The sequence below is a fragment of the Nicotiana attenuata genome, chromosome 3 (assembly GCF_001879085.1).
Source record: "Nicotiana attenuata strain UT chromosome 3, NIATTr2, whole genome shotgun sequence".
Lineage (NCBI taxonomy): Eukaryota > Viridiplantae > Streptophyta > Magnoliopsida > Solanales > Solanaceae > Nicotiana > Nicotiana attenuata.
In genome coordinates, this window is record NC_031991.1 from 3,188,013 (window position 1) to 3,205,552 (window position 17,540).

Consider the following 17,540-nt stretch of genomic DNA (forward strand, 5'->3'; position numbering starts at 1 on the left):
GGGGGGGGGGGGGGGGGTAAGGGCCTAACCTTATTTGTCTTGCAGAAATATGAGGCACGAAGTCCCTAGATTCGGCATGGTCACCAACATCCGCCCAAAACTGCTAAGCTAGTGGAAGGATCTTCACTCTAGTGATCAGACTCTTGTCCGGAAATATTTGGGAAACCTACCTTCTCTCCTGGAAATCCAACCCAACAACAAGATCATAGAAGCTGCTACTTTGTTCTGGGATTGCGAGAGGTCCGTATTCTGCTTTGGGGACATTGAAATGACACCCTTACTAGAAGAAATAAGAGGATTGGCCGGTATACCATGGGAGACCCTGGGTTTGTTAATGCCTGAGAACCGCAAGGGCAGGGGTTTCCTCAAAATGATGGGTTTGAAGAAGAATCCAGAACTGACATGTTTGAAAGAATCCTACATCCCTTTTGATTATTTGTACGAGAGGTACGTTCACAGCAAATCCTACCGTACCTATCCTAACGAGTTTGCCATCACATCATTAGGGCATATTCACCGAAGGGTCTTCGTATTCATGTTTTATTTCCTGGGGTTGATTGTGTTTCCAATGAAGAAAGCAAGAATCCACACCAGATTGGCCATGGTAACTAAGACCTTAATGGAAGGAATTGGTGGGCAACCATTCAGCATTGTGCCCATGATCACTGCGGAAATATACTGAGCCCTAGAAAAGTGTCAACAGGGACCCAGTCACTTTGAAGTCTGCAATTTGCTGCTTCAACTTTGGCTCATGGAGCATCTACAAAAGGGTGAATACCGACAAGAGATTCAGCGAAGGGACTGGGACGATCACATCGCTTTCCACCACCCAAAGCAAATGAATTATATCCCTGATATGTTTGCTAAGCCAGAGGGTGCCAAAGGATGGTTCGAACTGTTTGATAATTTGACCGAAGAGCAAGTACAATGGATGTTCGAGTGGTTTCCGACCAAGGAATTCATCGCCCGATCCAGAGATGCACCCTTCTGATATTGATCGACCTGAGAGGAACGTACCCTTACGTCTCTCTCCGAGTTATGAGGCAAGCGGGTAGGAAGCAGGTTGTACCCAGGGTTGACAAGATGAGTCACTTCCGGGCTGACATCCATGATGATGATAGTCCCTACAAGTGCCAAGCTCAGCATATGTGGCACTGCAAGATCGTCATGGTGAGGGATACCATCGAGCCAGATAGATATCAGGCTGTTTGTACTCCATACTATTCAGGCTGGTTGGAAGATAAGCACGATGGCCTGGGCCAGCCTGGGTTTGTTCAAGGTCACAGGATCATAGACGAAAAAGCCGAGGCACAGGTCAAATACAACCAACTGTGCAAGAGGATCCGGGAGTGCGAAAACGAGCACCGTGAGATACGAGAAGCCAACCAAAGGTTAATTGAGGAATGGAAGGACATGGCTGTCAGTGCCAACAAGCGACTGGTATACTTGGAGAGAGGCATAGTGGAGTTGGAGAAGAAATTTCTCGAGAGGGTCGAAGACTGCCAAAATGCTGAAGGAAACGAAGGCGGACATCTAGCCAGAGCCTACCTATTGCTGGGACTTCGCGAGCTGGGAAGCTGTTTGATGGAGCCAAGGATGACGAATCTGGGGAAGGTCCTTCTGGGATCAAATAGATAGGAGTTTTCTTTTTATGAAATGTAATAAGGCCAATGGCCACTAGCGACTTTTATTTCCTGTTATTAGTGTCGATATGGGATTCGTCTACTTTTTGTCAATAAAATGAGGCATTTAGCATTCTATGTTCTCCAAATCAATTTGTCGCTAGGCCTACCTCGGGCACAAAGAGGTCCCAACTTAGGACGCAGTTTACATTCTGCACTATGTGTTTAAATATTGCAACATTTTCATAATCCTCACTAACTTGTTACCTTTTTTGTTTTTTACTTTTTGTTTATTTCCCCTCCCCAATGGTTAGTTCATGCACTCTGGCAACATCATCTTATTCCACGAGATCTAGGGGCCCTCCACCCACTCCTCCTCTTAGTCCTGTCAAAAACAAGAACAAAGGGAAGATGGAAGATTTGAACAACGCCAGAAAGGAAAACTCAACTGAACGGGTAGAGGTCACTCATGGTCATGTTACTCAGGTTTCCAAAGAAAATGCATCCCAACTCGAACAAAAGCTACTGAAATTCCAAGAAGAACTTGATCAGGTTCGGAATCTGGCAAATCTGTCATTTTCCCTCACTAATCCAGATATCAATTTCCCAAATGCCCAGAACCCTACACCTTCACAGAACATCCCAAAGCAACAGAACCATCCCGCTCCTCACCACCACTGCAACACCTGCCATACCTCAAATAACACCCCGCTGCTCATCCCAGAACTCCAGAACTCCACAAATGACCACTGCCACGCCCACCATAATACCCCCATCTACGTGGAGACTATGCCACACTCCACCCAACCCATCTCAAGCACACCCGAGTCTGACGATAAAGACTTTCTCATCAGAAACTTGGCCGAAGAACTTAAGAAATTGACTAGCCGAATTCAAGGCGTTGAAGGAAGTAAGGGAATTGAAGGCCTGAACGATGAAGATCTTTGCATACAACCCGATGTCGAACTGCCCTCGGGGTACAAACCTCCTAAGTTCGAGATGTTTGATGGTACAGGGGACCCAAGGGTCCATTTGAGAACGTACTGTGACAAGCTGGTTGGAGTAGGAAGCGACGAGAAAATCCGCATGAAACTTTTCATGAGGAGCTTGAAAGGAGATGCTTTGTCTTGGTACATTAGCCAAGATCCAAAGAAGTGGTCGAACTGGGTAAGCATGGCATCCGACTTTATGGACAGGTTCAGGTTCAGGTTCAACATGGAGAATGCACCGGATGTGTTCTATATTCAACATCTAAAGAAGAAGCCCACAGAAACATTTCGCGAGTATGCTACTCGCTGGAGATCTGAAGCTGCTAAGGTTAGACCTGCCTTAGAAGAAGAACAAATGAACAAATTCTTTGTCCGGGCTCAAGACCCACAGTATTATGAAAGGCTGATGATGATCGAGGGCCACAAGTTTTTTGACATTATCAAGCTGGGAGAAAGTATCGAAGAGGGCATCAAAAGCGGTATGGCTACGAACTTCGAGGCCTTGCAAGCTACAAATAAGGCCTTACAGTCAGGAGGTGTGTCCAAGAAAAGGGACGTAGGAGCCGTAATGGTGGCACAGAGAACCAAATCTCCCATCAAATACCAAGCCTGCCCAATGCCTCCACTCACATATCGGCCTACTCCAAACTACCAAGCACCCTCACCCTCTTACCAAACTCCACCACCCACTTATCAATAACCTCCACCTCCCACGTATCAGCCTACTTCACCCAAATATTCCCAACCCGCACATGTTTACCAAGCCTACAATGCCTAACCCTCCCACTATCAATCTCCTCCTGCACGCCAAAACTTCCCTAGACCTCGACCAAACTTTGACCGAAGGCCTCCGAAACAATATACAGCTATTGCCGAACCTATTGACCAGCTGTACGAAAGACTCAAAGCTGCTGGTTATGTCACCCCTATCCCCGCTGCAACTCTTGAGAACCCTTCTCAGTGGGTTAATCCAAATAAATCCTGTGCATACCATTCCGGCATGAAAGGGCACACCATTGACGAATGCCGTTCTCTGAAAGACAAGATCCTGACTTTAATTGATAACAAGATTATTATGGCAAAGGAGCCTGCTCCAAATGTGTCACGCCCCAACCTTGGGAGGCGCGACCAACACTCGATCGAGTGAACCCAACCGAGTAAGCCTCATCACACACTTCCTACCCAACTCTTCATGAATAAGATAGCCATGTTCCCTTTTTATTTAAGCGGGGAAAGGTGGAATTAATAAAGGCTGCGTGTCCGACATCACATCGATCCCAAAATAAGTCTCCCTGTCTGGTGGAATCCCAGGGAGCTCATCTGGAAAGACATCCGGAAATTCATTCACTGGGGGTACAGACTCAAGGCTGAGCGCCTCGGCATTGGTGTCCGTAACCCGAACTAAATGGTAGATACACCCCTTCCTGATCATCCTCGCGGCCTTAAGGTAGGAAATAAACCGACCTCTAGGCACCACATTATCTCCCTCCTATTCAATAACGGGCTCATTAGGAAATTCAAGCCTCATAGTTCTAGTCCGACAATCAAGTTTGGCAAAGCATGAGTAAAGCCAATCCATTCCCATTCTTACATCAAAGTCGACCATTCCTAACTCAATAAGAACGGCCGTGGTATCCCTACCCCGAACCGTAACAACAGAACCCATATAGACTCGTGCAGCCGTGATAGACTCACCAACCGGAGTAGACACCAAAAATGGCTCATGAAGCTGATCCGGTTCTATCCCAAATTCCATGGCAACAAAAGGGGTAACATAGGACAAGGTGAAATCGGGGTCAATAAGTGCATACACATTATGAGATTGAACAGTCAGAATACCTGTAACAACATCTGGAGAAGCCTCTACAGTCTGGCGACCACTCATAGCATAGAATCGGCTGGGTCCTCCTAAACTCTGCACACAACCCCTAGCTGCACCACGCCCTGCGGGTGCTGGGGTACCTCGAGCTGGAGAAGGGGCTGAAGATGTGGCAGCTGCTGGACTGGATGGCTGTGCTGTGCCCCTACCCGCTCCCTGGCGGGATACACGACAATGTCTCCGAATATGACCCATCATCCCACATCCATAACATACAAGTAACTCCAAATAGCAAGTCCCTGACTGCATCTTCCCGCACCTGGGGCACGGGGACCTCTGCTGCTGCTGGGACCTCTCTCCTGACCGACCCTGCTGATGGGATCCTCTGTTGCCCTGACCGTGCCTGAAACAACTCCACTGCTGCTGCTGGCTGGGCCCTGATGGTGGTGCACTGGCTGAAGACTATGCAACAGACTGGGATGGCCCTGATGACCCTCCCCGAAAAGCTGATTTTCCCTCGCTTAGAGACTCGCCCATGTTGCCCGCAGACCGAGTCTTTCTGCTACCCTCTCTCTCCATTCTGTTCTTCAGTTTGCGGTTCTCTGTGGCCTGAGCAAATTCTACCATCTTCCCACAATTCATGTCAGAATTCAGTGCAATTGTAGAAGCCTCATTAATAGTCAAATGATTAAGGCCTTGAACGAACCGGCGCACGCTAGCCTCCATTGTGGGCAACATGTGAATAGCATATTTGGACAGGCAGGAAAACTCCATATGGTACTCCCAAACACTTCTGCTACCCTGCTTCAGATTCTCAAACTCAGCTACATGAGCTGCTCTTGTCTCGGCAGGCAGGAAATGGTCTATAAATGCGTCGGCAAACTCGCCCCACCTCGCCGGAGGCTCCCCTCCTCACGGGAATCTTCCCACAACTGAAACCACGAATAGGCTGCCCCCTTCAGACGGCAAGCAGCTAACTCCACTCCCTCTGTCTCAGTCGCACGTATAACCCTGAGGGTCTTGTGCATCTCATCAATAAAATCCTGAGGGTCCTCTTCTGGATTGGCACCTATAAACACTGGAGGGTCTAACTGAAGAAATCTGTTCACCCTGGAACTGGTGGAATCCCCTGGCTGGCTAGATGAACTGGGTGCAACATTTGACCTCTGGGCCTGAGAGGCCAGTAGCTGGGTCAACATCTGAATAGCTCCCCTAAGATCCCCATCAGAAATACCAGAACCGGAAGTTAGGGCTGGAGGTGGGACAGAGGTATCAACGGGAGGGATAGTGGTACCCTCCACGGGTGTAGGAATTGGGGTAGTCTGCTCTGGAATAGAAGAATCGGGCAGGGTGATAGCAGGGCGGCTACCCTCACCCACAGTATCAAGCAGCGAATCATCAGCCACTCCTGAAGTTGCATTAGCATTGGCTTCTTAGCCAATTCTTGCTTTCTTCTTAGGTGCCATTTACTGAAAAATAGAACAATGCTCTAGTTAGGGAGGGAACAGTTTCACCGTACTATGCAGAATATCAAAGAAGGGTGTTATTCCTAAATGCCCAAGTAGCCTCCAACTTATCGATGTGGTCGACTACATACCGATAAGAAGGACTCTACTAGACACGGCTCCGAGACATCCTAGGACACTTTAAAACCTTAGGCTCTGATACCAAGTTTGTCACGCCCCAACCTCGGGAGGCGCGACCAGCGCTCGATCGAGTGAACCCAACCGAGCAAGCCTCATCACACACTTCCTACCCAACTCTTCATGAATAAGATAGCCATGTTCCCTTTTTATTTAAGCAGGGAAAGGTGGTACATTCAACAATGTTAATTCATCTTATATTACAAGCTTAAACCGTAGTTAAAGTTTAGCTTCCAAAATTCCCATAAAGTTACAATTTATAGATAACATGAGTCTAGAATTACAACATGGTTCATGGACCCCTCAAACTCCCGTACATAACCCACACATGTGTCTACGGAGCCTCCAAGGATGTAAGAAAAGACAAGCATGACAGTGCCGGCAACAAGGACCCGGCTATACCTCAAAAGTAGGAGTCTACAACAAAAGATGTGTAATCTAACCCCTTGAAGGAGAAAGGGGATCACCAAGACTTCGGGAAGAAGGTACTCCACTACACGCGATCAACACTATCTGCAATGGAGCCACCTACATTCATTTAAACAAATGTAGCGCCCCCGGCAAAAGGGGCGTTAGTACCATGGAATAGTACTAGTATGTATAACTAAATTCCATCTAGTTAGAAAGAACTTCCATACGAGAATAAAGCAATCATGAGTACAACTCAAAGGGGACTTTAAATGGACACACATTTACAAATAAAGGAAGCATACAATCTTCACATTGTGTTTCCATAGCTTTCATCTTTTTGGGCATCATATATTGTTCATCATTGTTCACATTACCACCGCTAACTTGAGCGGAGTCCGATCTCGACCCGATCGGCTAGGTCGCCTCATTTGAGACGTTCACTTCAATCACAAATTCATTACTACCATGTGCGTAGCATGGCGTCCGATCTCGGCCCGACCGGCTAGGCCGCCCTACCAAGGCGTTTCCCTTTTTCCATCAATCATCTCATTCTGATCTTCGTTTCCCATAACTCATTTCATAGGCACTTTGGGCCACAACTGTCACATCATACATTCAGCACTAGGCCACATCTCACATCATCCCCAATTTCAATGCTAGGTTTGTAGTTTAGGAAAATGGGTGTATACAAGAGTAATTTCAATTGCAAGCATAGATAAGATTTCACATAATTGGCACAACATATGCAATTTCGATTACAATTTAATGTCTAGGCATTTCGATTCATGATCCATAGTCCTTGCACCTTTCTTTAAGTTATCAAGATTAGCATGTTAATCATATTGAGATATACTTTCCACGCATATGAGATTGCAGCACCAACTCAAGTAAAATACACAGTCAGTACAATAATTCAATTTTGATCTTACCGTATTCACACAGCTACCAATATAGCTCAATTTCTAAAAGACAGAGTTTTAGCCATACATAGCTCAACCAAGTTTTCCTTAATCCTATAACGTTCCGGAATGTTCGCACTTCAATCTATTTAAGCAATATGGCACAATTTAACTCATAATCAGGAAAAGATCATAATCTAGGCTCTCTTAAGCATTTTATCGAGCATTATTAGTGTTCATTAAGGCCTTATGGTTCTCTTATGCAAGATTACACTAGCCCACTACCCATTCCTCTTCATTTTTAATTACCCATATTCTTTAAGAACACATGCATGTGCTGTAATCCCCCTTATCCCCATGAATTACCTCACTAATGATCCCTTATAGCTATGTGTAAAAATAAGAGCTAAGGTGATGAAGTCTTACCTCTTGGGATGAAGTTTTAGGCCTTTCACTTGATTATCTTCAATGATTTAACAAGGATTCATGGAGTAATTTGATGGGAAGTGCTTTCCCTCTCTTAGACCCCTCTCTCTCACTCTAGAAGTATTAGGAAAATGGCTCAAAATGAGCTATTGCACCGGATATAACGACAGGGGGTCGGGTTTAAAATTTAGAAAACGGGAGCCCTGACTCAGATCCGCGATCGCATTTGCGGTCGCAAAGCTGACATGCGGTCCGCAGAATGGACCGCAAAATACTCCCCAAAACCTGAAGACACTGTTTGGGTATGCGGTCCGCATACTCGTTGCAAAACTGACCTTTACAAAAATCCCAAGGGGATTATGCGACAACTATGTGGTCCGTATATCGGTTATGCGATCGCATGATTGACCGCATAGTTGACCTCAAATTTGCCCAACACACTGACTCACTTTGCGGCAGATATGCGGTCCGCATACCTGATATGCAACTACATTCTAGACCGCATAATGCACTTTTCTGGAAAACTTTTATTCTTGATTTTTTTATAATGCATAGATCAGATCAAAGGGTCCAAACCGCGGCGAGCAAGAATTTAACACATTCCTAACACATATTCCTAATTTTGGCACTACGAGCTTTTAAGTTTTGAGTGCAAGTTTTTCACGAGGCCTTACAAAATGTCCGCAATAACCCTCTGCCAGACCACAAGGGTGGAGGCGTACACATGATTGAAATAGAAGACGATTGGGATCCCGAGGGATCGATCGATTTGATCACAGAAGGTGACGACCCAAAGAAGCCAATAGTTACCCTTAATCCGATCGTGGTCCAGATTCAGCCCTCTAGGGATGCCGAGGTAAATATGTCCGTGCCACTTGACTTTGAAGCAACATCCTCTGCAAAGACACCAGCACCAATTGAGGTTGAATTCGTGTCTCCAACGAATACACCTACACCATTTAAAGTTGCAGTTTTACCACCCAAGGTACGTTCCCCGTTCGGAGTAAAGATAGCCACGCCGATTCCAGTGGCGATTTTGACCATGACGCCATTCCATACAAAGGCTATACCATGGGACTACACAGCTGAGGCAAGAAGGAAAGGCAAGGTTAGGTTCGGAGAGGCTATTGCTGCACAGGGTATGACGAGAATTGGTAGAGTTTATACCCCGGAACATCTGGCTGAGTCAAGCAAGCAAGCCTCTAAGCGGCCACCCATCACCGAGACCGGGCTAGATGATCTCTGGAGAAAGATACAGGCCAAGGAATACTCGGTCATCGACCAGCTGAACAAAACACCGGCGCAAATTTCTATCCTTGCTTTGCTACAAAATTCCGATGCACAGAAGAATGCCCTGTTAAGGGTGCTGAGTGAAGCATATGTGCCAAGCAACATCACCGACGGAGAAATGGCTAACATGGTAGGACAGGTACTGGAAAGTCACAAGATCACTTTTCATGAAGATGAGCTTCCACCAGAAGGGTTGGGTCACAACAACCGTGCAATGCGAAGACTATTTTATCACCAGAGAACCTGATTAATGGAGGGTCCAGCCTCAACATTTGTCCGTTGGTAACACTCAGGACGTTGGGTAAGGGAATGCACGAGATAAAGGACAGAGCCATCAATGTGAAAGCTTTCGACGGCTCCCAAAGGTCCCCCATTGGGGAAATTAGTCTGTGTTTGCATATGGGGCCTACTTGGTTCGATGTTGATTTTCAAGTGATAGACGTGCCGACATCTTACAACCTGCTGTTAGGACGCCCTTGGATTCATTCTGCGGGGGCTGTGGCTTCAACACTGCATCAGGCCGTGAAATTTGAATGGAATCACCAGGAAGTAATCATTCACGGTGATAGCAGTAATCCTATATACAGTCGTCAGACCATCCCGGCAATAGGGGGAAGGAGAAAGTTAGGCGGAGAGACTTACTACCACATCGAGCGAGTCAATGCTGTGGACAAAGATAAATGGTGGGACAACAAGATCGAGAGTATATTGAACTGGAGTGGGTACGAACCTGGCAAGGGGCTCGGCAAGAACCTCCAGGGGATCGCTAAACGCATAAATATCAAGAAGCACAGCACTACTTTCGGTCTGGGATACGAATACACTTGGGAAGAGTTCAACAGCTGGTCGCCGCCATGGCGTGGTCCTTACTACCCACTGGAGCAACCGATAGAGCACTTAGAGCAGACTTTCCAACAGGCCGACATTATTTATGGGACAGACGAGGAGGAGGCACTTGCTGCTGTGAAGAACTTGTTCTTAGAAGACGATGACATTGATTGTTGTGTTGTGTTAGAGGAGGAGGGGGAGGAAGGTCCTTCCATACAAGCCGTAAGTAGAGGATCATACCTCAATAACTGGACAATCAGAACCACCAGAGCCCGGCAAGCCTCGGGGTAGCAAGGCTGAACAAGCATCATGCACTATCTTTTATTTTTACTAGTTAATTTTTTCCTTTCGCATTTTTGATTTCCGCAATATGATCTTCAATGTTCAAAATAGTTTTGGAATTTATCAAAGCATTTCGATTTTTCTTATAAATCAACACTCTTATTGTTTTCTCTCATTACTTTACTTATACAGCATTACTATTACTTATCTTGATGAACCAATGACTGTGACATGCAATGAGACAACGCAACAAACGGACATAGATTCAGAGGAAGATGACATACCGGAGGATATTGTTAAAGAAGTTGAGAATTTTGAAAACAGACCGAAGTCCAACCTGGACGAGACTGAGATTGTTAGCCTGGGAGATGCAGAAAACGTCAAAGAAACACGAATCAGCGTCCACTTATCGCCATCAGAAAAGAAGGAATACACAGAATTCCTAAAGGAATATAAGGACATATTCGCCTGGTCGTATGATGACATGACTGGTCTGAGTATATCTATTGTGGCCCATAAACTGCCAACTGATCCGGCATGCCCGGCGGTAAAGCGGAAGCTCGGGAAGTTCAAGCCGGATATGAGTTTGAAAATCAAGGAAGAAGTCACTAAGCAAGTCAAAGCCAAGGTTCTCAGGGTAGTAAAATACCCGACATGGTTAGCCAACATTGTGCCAGTACCAAAAGACGAGAAGGTCAGAGTCTGTGTCAACTACCGGGATCTCAACCGAGCCAGTCCAAAAGATGACTTCCCTTTACCAAACATACACATCCTAATTGACAATTGCGCCAAGCACGAGTTGCAACCATTTGTGGATTGTTTCGCTGGTTATTATCAGATCTGGATGGATGAAGAAGATGCTGAGAAAACGGCTTTCATTACGCCGTGGGGAATGTACTGCAACAAGATGATGCTGTTTGGCCTTAAGAATGCAGGGGCCACCTACATGAGGGCCATGACTACCATTTTCCATACACAAGGAGATTGAGGTGTACATAGATGACGTTATCATCAAGTCCAAAAAGGCCACTAATCACTTGGAAGATTTGAGGAAGTTTTTCAATAGATTGCAAAGGTACAACCAAAACTGAACCCCGCGAAGTGTGCATTTGGGGTTCCTGCTGGAAAATTACTTGGGTTTATCGTGAGTCGCCGGGGAATAGAACTGGATCCATCAAAAGTCAAAGTTATTCAAGAATTGCCACCGCCAAAGAACAAGAAGGATGTGATGAGTTTCTTGGGAAGACTTAACTATATCAGCCGGTTCATAGCACAATCTACAGTTATCTGTGAGCCAATCTTTAAGATGTTAAAGAAGGATGCCGCCACCAAATGGACTGATGACTGCCAGAAAGCTTTCGACAAAATTAAGGAATACCTATCAACACCACCAGTCTTGGTCCCGCCCGAGCCAGGTAGACCCCTACTACTCTACATCGCAGTACTAGATGGTGCCTTCGGTTGCGTCTTGGGGCAGCATGACGAAACAGGGAGAAAGGAACAGGCCATTTACTATCTCAGCAAGAAATTCACCCCATACGAGACCTGATATTCTCTGTTGGAGCGCACCTGTTGTACTTTGACTTGGGTAGCCCAGAAGCTGAGACATTACTTCTGTGCCTACACTACATATCTCATATCAAGGATGGATCCTTTGAAGTACATCTTTCAGAAGCCCATGCCCACTGGCAAGCTGGCCAAGTGGCAAATCCTGTTGAGTGAATTGGACATTGTCTATGTAAATCAGAAGGCAATCAAGGGACAGGCACTAGCAGATCACCTTGCAGAAAATCCCGTAGATGGAGAATACGAACCCCTGAAAATGTATTTTCCTGACGAAGAGGTATCATTCGTGGGAGAAGACATTGCAGAACCCTATGACGGTTGGAGAATGTTTTTCGATGGAGCGACAAATTTCAAAGGAGTTGGCATAGGAGCAGTTCTAGTATAAGAAACCGGTCAGCATTATCCGGTATCCGCGAAGCTCAGGTTCCTGTGCACCAACAACATGGCCGAATATGAAGCCTGCATCCTAGGGCTCAAGATGGCCATTGACATGAACGTACAAGAGTTGCTAGTAATTGGAGATTCAGACTTACTCATACATCAGGTCCGAGAAGAATGGGCAACCAAGCACTCTAAGATACTCCGGTACCTGCATCATGTACTGGAGTTGAGGAAGAGGTTCACAAAGATAGAATTCCGACATGTTCCCAGAATCCAGAATGAATTCACCGATGCATTGGCTACCATGTCATCCATGATACAGCATCCCAATAAGAACTTCATTGACCCCATACCGGTGAAAATTCATGATCAACCAGCTTACTGTGCCCATGTTGAGGAGGACGCAGACGGAAAACCTTGGTTCCACGATATCAAGAAATATTTGACAAAAGGAGAGTACCCAGAACTTGCAAATCCTATCCAGAAATGCACACTTTGGTGGTTATCCAATAATTTCTTCCATAGCAGAGGAATCCTATATAGGACGACTCCTAATTTGGGATTGTTAAGGTGTGTCGACGCAAAGGAAGCATCCAGGCTACTAGAGGAAATTCATGCTGGGACCTGCGGTCCACATATGAACGGTTTTGTCTTAGCAAAGAAGATACTCCGAGCTGGTTACTTTTGGATGACTATGGAGACGGACTGCATCCAGTATGTCCGAAAATCCCACCGTTGTCAGATACATGCAGACATGATAAAGGTACCTCCAAATGAGCTTAATGCAACGAGCTCACCATGGCCTTTCTCCGCCTGGGGAATGGATGTTATTGGACAATCGAGCCTGCCGCTTCCAACAGGCACAGGTTTATCCTAGTAGCAATCGACTATTTCACCAAGTGGGTCGAAGCAGCGTCTTAGAAAGCAGTGACTAAGAAAGTCGTGACAGACTTTGTTCGGGGCCGCATTGTTTGCCGATTCGGAATTCTAGAGTCAATCATTACTGATAATGGTTCCAATCTCAACAGCGACTTGATGAGTGTCATGTGTGAAACCTTCAAGATCAGACATAAGAATTCTACAGCCTACAGGCCTCAGATGAATGGAGCTGTAGAAGCCGCCAACAACAACATCAAGAAGATATTGAGGAAAATGATAGAGAAGCATAAGCAATGGCACGAAAATCTATCATTTGCTCTGTTGGGATATCGCACCAAAGTCCGCACATCAACTGGGGCAACCCCCTATATGCTGGTTTATGGTACAGAAGTCGTCATTCCCGCTAAAGTGGAAATTCCTTCCTTAAAGATCATACAGGAGGCCGAGCTCGACGACGCAGAATGGGTAAAAAGTCGTTACGAGCAGCTAGCTCTTATAGATGGGAAAAGAATGAACGCAGTGTGTCATGGTCAACTTTATTAGAACAGAATGTCCAGAGCCTTCAACAAAAGGATCAAGCCAAGACGGTTCACACCGGGACAGCTGATGTTAAAGAAAATTCTTCCGCATCAAGATGAAGCCAAAGGGAAGTTCTCTCCCAACTAGCAAGGTCCGTACATGGTTCACCGGGATCTGACAGGGGGAGCCCTCATACTCACAGAAATGGACGGAAAAGTCTGGCCGAGGCCAATCAACTCAGATGCAGTCAAGCGTTACTATATAGAATGCTTTCCTATATGATGTAATTGAACTACGTCTGACTTGATTCCCGTTTAAGAGGGGATACGTAGGCAGCCTTATGCGTTCGGTCACAATTCAATAAAATTTTCATTTCACCCTGCAATTGGAAACTGGGGCAGAATTTTGAGGAGGACCCTAAAAATTCCGAAGTGATTCCAACTGTTCATCGCAAGCAACCGTCAGAAGCATCATCCCATTAACTGGGGCAGAATTTTGAGAAGGGCCCTCAAAATTCCATAGCAAAAGAGGTCGCAATGTCTTGAGCCACGTCACAGTCGTCGGTTCATCTAAAAATTGTTTCTTAATTATATACTTATGCCATATTTTTACAAAATCATGCATGTTTATTTCTAAAATCGCCTTGTTTAGCAACACTACCCCAATGATACGTACAATATCACCAGATCAAAACCCAACAGGTCAAGTAGAGCCGGCAAGGATACGAACTAACCTCCCCCCTCTACAAAACTCACGATTTTTCTTTGGGTGCAGACACTTGGATTGCGAAAGCATCTGACATACTATACACTGACGAGACAACCATTGTTCAGGAATACAATTCTTAGAACTGTTGCACTTACCAACATTTGCTATCCATACGCACCAGTGGCATTCCGTATGTCACGATGTCCCCAGCAGTCACGACACCTCAATTTTCTATCAGCTAAGAAAACTCTGTTACCACTTGCCTTTTTATTTCTTTCATAAAGCTACCATTCTGCTTTCCGAGACTAAACGCTGTCTCTATCTGCATTTCTGCATTGCACAAGGCTACTATTTTGCCTTCCAAGACTTAACGTTGTCTCCATTTGCATTTTGCATTGCATAAGGCTACCATTCTGCCTTCCGAGACTAAACGATGTCTCTATCTGCATTTCTGCATTGCATAAGGCTACCATTCTGCCTTCCGAGACTAAACTCTATCTCTATCTGCATTTCTGCATTGCATAAGGCTACCATTCTGCCTTCCGAGACTAAACGCTGTCTCCATTTGCATTTCTGCATTGCATAAGGCTACCATTCTGCCTTCCGAGACTAAACACTGTCTCCATCTGCATCTCTGCATCGCATAAGGCTACCATTCTACCTCCCGAGACTAAAACGCTGTCTCCATCTGCATTTTTGCATTGCATAAAGCTACCATTTTGCCTTCCGAGACTAAACGCTGTCTCCATCCGTATTTGCACGGCTGAAAGATCTTCACCTCTACACTTGCATAGGTGAAAGATCGCCACCTCTACCTTTGCATGGCTGAAAGATTGCCACCTCTACCTTTGCATGGCTGAAAGACGGCACCTCTACATTTTCATGGCTGAAAGATCGCCGCCCTATTTACATTTGCATGGCTGAAAGATCGCCGCCTTATTTACATTTGCATGGCTGAAAGATCACCGCCTTATTTACACTCGCATGGCTGAAAGATCACCACCTCATTTACATTTGCATGGCTGAAAGATCGCCGCCTTATTTACACTTGCATGGCTGAAAGATCACCACCTATTGCATCCCATGGGCTGAAAGATCGCCAAATTATCCAAAAGCGTCATTGTTCGGAGGCACCATTTTCATAGCCCGAGAACACCATGTCATGGCCTAAGGACCCCTTTTAATCTTTTGCATATCATTATTCAAAGGCATCATGGTTCTGAGGCACCATCCTCAATGCCCGAGAGCATCATTTCATGGCCCGAGAATCCTTTATCACATGCTTCATGGCCCAGGACATAATGGTCTAAGGACGTCATTATAACTGTTTGAAGACAATCCTCATGGTCCGACGGGAAATTGCATCATGTCTAAATTTACGCACAATATATGTTTGTCTTGCTTATTTGCAGGTAAACCAGCGAGCAGTGGCCGTCTCGGCATGATCTATACCGCTCCAGTTCCTGCAGCCATGTCAAACCTTAACCATCCCCGTCCTGAATATTGCGTCAGTTCTTGAAAAATCTCCATCGGCATACTCCGTTGACGGATCCTGAACTACATGTGGCCTGATTCCTGTATATCCAGGGATATGTAGGCAGCTCAGAAGCCAGGGCACGGCCTAAGCCTCCTCGAACCATTTTGTTCGGTCAAAATTGGTCATCATATCTTTACCCGACAACTCTTTCATCATTCCCGGGTAAAGAGGGGCAGTTGTTGATACCCAATTTTTCCCTATATATTTCAAATATACAAAATACTTTCAAAATAGCATGTCCAAATGTTTTACTATTTTTTTTAATTTTTAATGATTTTTTTAATCAATTTATCGCGCTATTTTATCCGTAAAAACCCAATAGTTATTCCCAAAATTATCATTTTTGGTGATTCATTTATTGGATTTTTATATTTATATTAAAATGTGGCTAGTATAATTTTTGCATATTTTTACAAGGTCATTTAGTATTTAAGTTAAATTGTATGTAATTACAATATTAGCCTTTTTTAGGATTAATTACGTTCATATTCATAAAAATTAGGTCTAGTATTTTTAAATAGTTAATTATGTGCAATTAATCATTTTAGTACCCTTAATTTATTTCCAGAAATTATTTTACTATTTTTAAAAATCAAACAGAGAAAATGGCTGTTTAAATGGTAGCCCCATTTGTATTTCAATTATAACCAGTTCAAACCCCAATCCCAGCCCAATTTCGAATTAAAATACTCGACCCAAATCCTAAATCCGCCTACCCGACCCAAAGACCCACTAAATCCCGGCCGTTGATCTAAAAGATCAACAGTCCTCATAATTCCTTTCCTTTTTTAATCCAACAACCCCCCAAACCCTACCCATTCTCTCATTTCAGCCGCCCTTGAATTCCCTTCTCCCTCAATTCTCTCTGAGACTCCATCAAACCCTAGCCGCCGCCATCAAACTCCAACCCTGAAACCTCCCAAATCCATCGCTTCTAAGGTCATTGGAGGCCTGTATCCACCTCCCATGGCTTCTGCGTGTTCGATTATTATGGTTTCAAGGCTGGATCTTGAAAGAGCTTGGTCCAGACCTTGGTCGATTCCGGTTTACGGCTGTTCTCCGGTCGTCTCTGACCTTTTTCCGGCCATCCATGGCTGTTCGAGTCTGACTCTTGACTCTCCTACTTAAATTGATGGTTTTCAAAGCCTTTCTCACCACTTGGGGTTCCTCTGAAACCCTAACCTTCAAGGTTCTCTCGACTCCTCTTAGATTTGTTTCAGACCTATGTCTGCTCTGAACTTTTAAGCATTTTTCTCGACTCTTTATCTTTTCGATTAGGGTTTCTGTTAAGTTATTTCGAAACTTTTCTATGATTTTTTAATATGTTTTGCTGTTTTTGCTCGTATTATCCTTCTGCCTGAGTTTGCATGTTAAGACCCCTAATTTCTTTTGACTGTTTATTAAGCGAATGTTTGTTTGCCTGAGTTTTTGTCCGATTTGTTTGTTTATCCTCTTTTTAAAACCCTTCTTTTGTTGAAAATCTTATGGTTTTGGGTCAGAGACTGTTTGTTTAAGTGTAGAAATTCTTTTCGAAATCTCTTGTTCCCTTTGTGCAGTTCTTCCGATTCTGGGTTTCTGTCTTCTCTGTAACCTCGCCTATGTTGAAAGCCCTAATTCTTCTAGGTTTCTTCGTTTGATTTTGTGATTGGCCTACTCTTGTTTGAGTTTTTGAGACTATCTCACTTCGAATGTGTTTCTACTAAGTTCCTTATGCCTAACTTACATTAGCTCTATATGCTTG